The following is a 7,203-nucleotide window of genomic DNA, read 5'->3' on the forward strand; positions in this document are numbered from 1 at the left end:
CATACAAATCCGAGAAATTTCCCTTTTGTTACGCGACCACGAGTCAACCAATAGGTGTACAAAAACACAACGTAAGATTATGGACCCTTTTGCGTGCATTGTGACTGTAGTGTTTACATTCGGGGGCTATTGCCGAGGGCATTGACGTTTCGTGCACAACTCATATATGCGTCAGTTTTCCCCTACTAAAATCGCCGAACAGGGTTTTCGCTAGACTTTTTGGCGACAAAACTTGTATTTTGCCGATTATGTTATAACCAGCAAAATACACTAATTGAGGAAATTGTTTGTTCGGATCAGAAACGCGGTGCTGAATCGAGCAGTTGACAAAAACTGTTTTGGAAATATGGCGGCAGCTTCTGGAGATGTGGTACGTATAAAACCACGATGCGTTTCTTATTGTAAACTACATAATGTTCATTTTCAGCTGGGTAATCGATTTGTGTTGAAACTGTCGTATCCCGGATTACTGTCAATCACGGACTATCGATCCTGGATTTGGAATGATTTTAAAGATTAGTTGATTTTTAAAAAGTGATCTTGTCATCTCCCACTGCATCTCAAGTTGTCTGTGAACAAGTCAAAATGTCCGAAAAACCATTTCGGAGCGTAATCTATCCGACTGTTGGGTATCACCTCTTGTTAAACTGTAGATTGAATTTATGATTTCACCCAAACAGTAAAACTGCTGTGAGCTGAACGAGTCCGAATATATCTGAAAAACAATGGTCAATATGCAACCAATTTATTCTGGAATATTGATTGCATCAACTGACATTTACGCTACTAACAAACCATGTCCGTGACTTAGGAGAGAAAATACTCTAATAATAAAATACATTGACGAAGTACTGCTTGACGTGATTCCTGTGACGTAACGCATGCTACGAGTGAAAGTATTGGTTGGTCGTGTATATCACTTATTGTATTTATTGTATTTTGAACGGCCTTGTGCATATGTACGACTTACCATGCAGCATTGATAATGTATATTGTATACTGGGTGGTATTCGATTTTGACCGAGAGTGTACGTACGTAGGCCCTGGCTAATTTAATGCTTGAAGAAGGCGCTCGGAATCCATTGCACTATGTTTAGAACAAACTGGATTTCTCGTAAAAATGCCCCAACGTTTGTTCAAGCAAAAAAAGTTATGATTCAAGCATAGGGACCTACGACTTAATATTTGCTCTATTTAATGGGCATGTTGGCCCACATGGGCAGGCCAAAAGGTTCAAAATGCCAGGTTGGTTGACGAAAAGGAAGGGTTAGAACTGTGTTGTTTATGTACTGGATAATGGATAATTCCTTGCAGCTCTCAATTAGATGTTGTTGGAATATTTGTACGCCATAATACAGTCCAATATAGTGTAATAATCACGGTATGCTGTAAAAAATGTTGCTGAAACATCGACCGATCCATTCCTTTTACGACACTTTTGCAATGTCTGCCTTGATCCTGTCTTTGATGATATGACCAATCGCACTTCGATTCCGATGGGCACCAGAGTGATGAAAACAAATTTTGACCTCACTTGATGTTTCAAACTTGATGGCTCCGTCCAATGTGCATTTCTCAGGCGTTTAGGCGGTACGTACCATCGAAATCCCGGTACTATCAATCATTAACCGGTGATAGTTGTTAAAGTGGTCCGCCGTTCGTCAATTACTGCATGGTGGTCCAGGAAAACAGAGCAGTCATACACAATGCTATAGCGCAGTTTGTTATGCATACGACTTGCTGATACTTGGAATTCATAGCAACTGGCACTGTATATCTCTCTACACATTAGCATTGTTGAAATCTACATTCAGTAGGGCTACGTATATTTTCACAAATTCAATTCCAAATTTCAAATATTCAACGGATGACGTCGGCCTTTAGGAATACTATAATTGATGAAGAATAAATTCCTATCTTACTTTCTGCTTGAGAATGATGAATTGCGTGCAATTTGGACATTGGACGATCTCATGATTATAAGCGCCTTTCGCCTTCGACCCAATGCACCCAATTGATTCATCAGTAAGTCTGTAAGCTCACCGGGTACAGGATAACACTATTGTTGTCTTAATTTATTAATCTATTCTTATAATACATATCACAAAGTGCCAAAGCAAAATGATTTGTCAAGAAGTAATATCCCCATGATGTCAAATTCAAACGGATACATTGTATACCCAATTACCAGATGATGACTTCTCTGAGAGTACTTGATGATGTCAAAGTATGTACATTTCATTTTATTGCATGCAGTGTATCATGTTCATTCCTTAAAACAAAAGAGGCAGCCATCCTCCAGTACCAAACCTGTATCTGCGTTTAAAGTGGTTAATTGCATGTAGCTACGCTGAGCGATCCACCGGAACATGCACCCGCGGCAATGGCAGGAAATTATTCTATTTAGTTCTTCTATTAACTGACTCATCAACCAGTGGCATTACCATTTTCTTTAAATCCATACAGTGTTATACCGTTTTCTTTCATTGAGACAGTTACACCATTTTCGTTTATTCGGATAATTATACCACGTTCAAACATTTTTTTAATTCAGATTGTTAGGTAATTTGCCGTTTTTTTGTGTTATTCAACTTTTCTTTATTCTGACGGTGTTGTGTCATTTTCTTTATTCAGATGGTGTTATATATACATGCTTCCCGAAATTGGTGGCTTGCATTGGAACTACATGTAACTTTTTCCCCCTTGTCCGTCATTAAAGGCATTCAAGTGTGTTGGTCAACCATGACTATCTCCTTTGTCCCTCCACCATAAGGCCTAATTTCCCCTTATGACATCACTATTTCGGACACTCAGCGCCCCATTTCTGGAAAGGTGTGTAGATATACATGTACCACTTTCATTTATTCAGTTAATCTGATATAATTGTGTGTTTTCTTCGTTTAATTAGATATGTTACATTTTTATCCTTTAATATCAAGATTTTCATGACATGTACCATTTCTATTGATATTCAGATGGTGTGAGAAAACGTTTCGTTCGTGATTTACCAAAACAATTGTGACTCGCTCTACCAAAACTAGGCGCTTGTCGCATCTGAACTAATTGACAAGTTGATACGGACTTGTTGTTCATTTCCCTATTGTAGACCTTTTGTGAAATCTATTACAAACTGATTTGGTTACATTTCACCAAAGGTCTACAATAGGGAAATGAACAACAAGTCCGTATCAACCTGTCAAGTTCAGATGCGACAAGCGCCTAGTTTTGGTAGAGCGGGTCACAATCTATTTGATTCAACCAATTAAGGAACGGAAAGCGTGTTCGCTATCTATTTGTGGTTGGTGTCATATTTAACTCGGAATGGAGTCATGCAGCTTGATGTCCCTCTTTATATCTGAAATATGTGTAAATAAATGTAGCTTACGTTTATCTAGTCGCTGTCATGTCATTTTCATTCATTGAGATGTTGGTGTCAAGGTTCCGGCAGAAGAGTCCATTGATTACACGTCTGTTCTTTTGTGAAACAGGGTATTTCAATGCAAATCGGGTATTTTCTCAATCGGCTATACCCCATCGGCATTAAAATGTGCACTTCTCCACCCCAAACAGCAAAGAATTTGATCATTGGAATATTCTTTCTGCTGGTAAAGCAAGCTCTTCTGCTGAGGCGCTTGAACACGGTGAGAATGGTGTCTTGCAGTTTTATTTCATTCAATTGGCCTCATGTCATATTCTTCTCGTTTACCCCATTAGCATCACCCAAAAACTTCACGGTCTTATACTCGCAGTAAATGAAGGGTTTTAATATGGTGAAAAACATTGGTGATCAGTATGTACATGTGGTATCATATCATAGAACATGTTGGGTTTTAAATCTTTATAAGAAGAAAAACCTTGGTGATCGAGATGAAGTGTTATATTATAGAACAATTTCTCTTCCTTTTCAGATGGTTTCTTTCGACAACCCTGTATACAACCAATTCAAAGCTGACGAAGTCACAGACGTCAACTTATACGACGGCATCAGTGAGCCCAAGTCCCGCTCGGGCTCTGTTAGTTTCGACGCCAAAGATGACGTCAACATCTTCACAGGGAAACCAAAATCTTGCTGGGGATATTCGTGGAAGACCAGAATCGTGTTGATTTGTTTGGTGACTTTGGCGATAGGGGGTACTATTCTTGGCCTGGTCATCCATTTTGGTGAGTCTTCTTCGTTTGGTTCAATCGGTACATTAATATCATATGACGTGTATTTTCTTTTATGGGCAAATAGTAACCAACATCCTTTTGTCTGTAAATGTATGAGAACATGAGATGTGATGTACTTGATAATTTTGTGTAACAAGTAGTTCGCATTCTCTATTGTTGATCTTTTGACTTTGTGATACATGTACTTCATAAATTATATTTTTCGAGGAATTGTTCGTCAGTTTTGATAGGTTTATAACCGTTCCAGAGTATCCTTCACTCCTTTGTTTACAATGCACTTTGCCTATGCATTGCCATGCATTGATAGTGCTTCACTGTGCACCATTAAGCATTTGGAGGCGTGGTGTCCATGAGTGACAGAAGAGCCAATACGTTTAAATTAAAACGCCAAACTACTTTGGCCAGATTTTATTTTTAAGGTGGCCCCGAAAAATCTATTTTCTCATGAATGACTATAAACATTCTATGTTTTCAAGTTGTGTCCATCCCTCATCCGTCGGCAACAAATTCTAAGCAGGCCCAACAAAAGCTGACCGGTTTATCTACAACGACAACCACCACCACCACCACTTCCACCACCACCACAACAACAACATCGGTCATTGATGGTAAGTTTGTGTCCAGGTTATGGTACATTTATTCTCTGGAAAGGTGTAGTGTTATATCATCAACTAATTTCCGCAGGTTACTTCTTGATGATGATCTGCGCAAAACGCTGAAAGATATTTGTTAATGGAAGTATCTTTTGGCATTTCGCGCTGATTATTATCATCTTTAAGACAATTTAAAGGGATTTAGGCAGGAGCTAGGTGGGCCAAATTAACGTACCAATGAAGTTGTTGCTGATAAGTGCCACCTCTACTCTCTCAGAGCGTAGATCACGCCTGGACGAGGAATATTTTATTCCTTGTAAGTCAAACCAGTGACCCGGTGCGGTAGATTTACTGTGCTAGGCCAAAAGACGTGATTAATCACCTGAAGATGGCAATTATCGACCATATATAAAACAATCTATTTTCAGGAAATAAAGTGGTATCGGGAAACTTAAAAATTATAGGGGGAGAGTTTGCAACTTTTTCGCCACAGTTAGACGACAAGTCTTCATCAGAATATAAAACTTTAGAACTCAAGTTCACGAACATGGTAAGACAATTTATTTTCGGGTGTGTCGACGATCGATAGAGTTTTCGAATTATCAACGTTCGCGTAAATGTCCATTGTTGTATCAATTAGCCTCTTTACTGCATTGAATGTTTTGATAGCGGAGTTTCATGCATTCGTAAGTGCATGGACGCACACACAACAAACATTACGCGTCGTGGTCAGAGTATACAAGCTTTACTGTAGTGTAGGCCTAATCTACAGTTGTTGGGAAGGTATCTAACTGTCACGGCCAGGGAGTGAATTGAGTTTGAAAATGTTAAACCAATAGCTAGATTGGTGGGCCGTCATTCTGTCAATTATGCAAAACATCATCTTGTCCAAAAACCAGGAATTACGGGAAGTAGGCATGCCGACTTCAGTTTATATTCATTACTTTTATTCGCTAGCTAAAACCTAGTAACCCTCATCAAGCTGTTCGTGGGGGGGGGGTCGATGTTAAATATTTGTCATGATTATCCTTTGATAGGACAGTAGAACAATATGAATGCAGGCCTAGGTGCGAGCGGGCTTTGTATAGATAGAGCGTGTATTGGGCTAGGTACGGTGTAAGATAGCGTGGTGTTAAGTGATTTTTTTCATTTCTTTTTTGTAGATGGATTCGATTTACAAAAACAGTTCGCTCAAGGGGAACTATGACAAGACAGTGGTAGTGGGTTTCAGGTATGATTGGATATTTTACTTTTTGGCGCTAGCCTTATATTGGCCTTTTTTCACAAATCGTAAGGTTCGGATTTGGAGTGGGCAATATTGAAAGTCCGCGCATAACGCACGAACAGAAATTAGTGTATATCATGGCAACCGCGTCTGACTGGTGAAGAAATTTAAAATGTCCTAAGACAGAAAGTCCGGGGAAGAAAGGATTATATTCATATGATACGCTTATAATCTCTGGGATATTAACAGTCATCATCACCTTCATTGACCCATATGTCATAATCCGTCAGAATACAGGGCTGTCGGAGTGGCGCAACGGTAACACCAGCCTGTCACCTCTAAGGTCCCGGGTTCGATTCCCCGTCGTTCCCGGTACACTTGTGTGAAAGAATGGGCGACTCTTCGACAGCGTAGGTTTTCTCCTACTTACATTACAATCGCCCATAATTGTTTAATAATGGAGCTAATAATGTCGTTGTTGACGCTCAGCTCTCAATCCTATATTTTTAGAATACACGGCCAGACACTTTCTGCTTCTTCACCGGCAATATCATTTTCAACACACAAAAATGCATGTTGCCCCAAAGCTGTAACTATAGTACACACAAACTTTTGGTTTTATATAGCACCAGCAAAAATTGCAAATGTATGTGTGTATCTTTTCTTGCCCCCAACAGCAAAGGGTCCGTGAATGTAGCCTACTACACACAGTTTCTCGACACGTTGCAAACCCTGGGCCAGGGTGACGCAAGCCATGCTGCTTCCATTGTTGAAAATGTTATCACGATGGCCATCGGTAGCCCGGCCGTGCAGGATACGTTTGTCATTGATAAAGACACTATCAGCATAACACCAGGTCAGTCAAATTTGAATCGATCATACTTAAGTTTAGATTTAAAAAGGCACAGAGTGCTAGAGACTTCACAGACAATTGACGACCTTGACTTTGAAGCAGCACCGCCATCGGCATCCCATCGGCAGAAGCTCAAACAAATCTTGCATCCGGTTACGCATGCGTATGACTCAGTATCCTTGGTTAAGGATTGGTTATACCTTGGTTACTTATCAATATGCAATTTGATGGAATTTCCCCTATCGGTATTGCAACCAAATTCCAAACATTGTTCGGGAGTGGGCCAAACTTTTTGAAATGCCAATCCATTAAAAGAAAAAAAAGTAAAGTAACCCTTTAAAACTGTATTAATGTGGATTAAA

The sequence above is a fragment of the Lineus longissimus genome, chromosome 12, assembly GCF_910592395.1.
Source record: "Lineus longissimus chromosome 12, tnLinLong1.2, whole genome shotgun sequence".
Lineage (NCBI taxonomy): Eukaryota > Metazoa > Nemertea > Pilidiophora > Heteronemertea > Lineidae > Lineus > Lineus longissimus.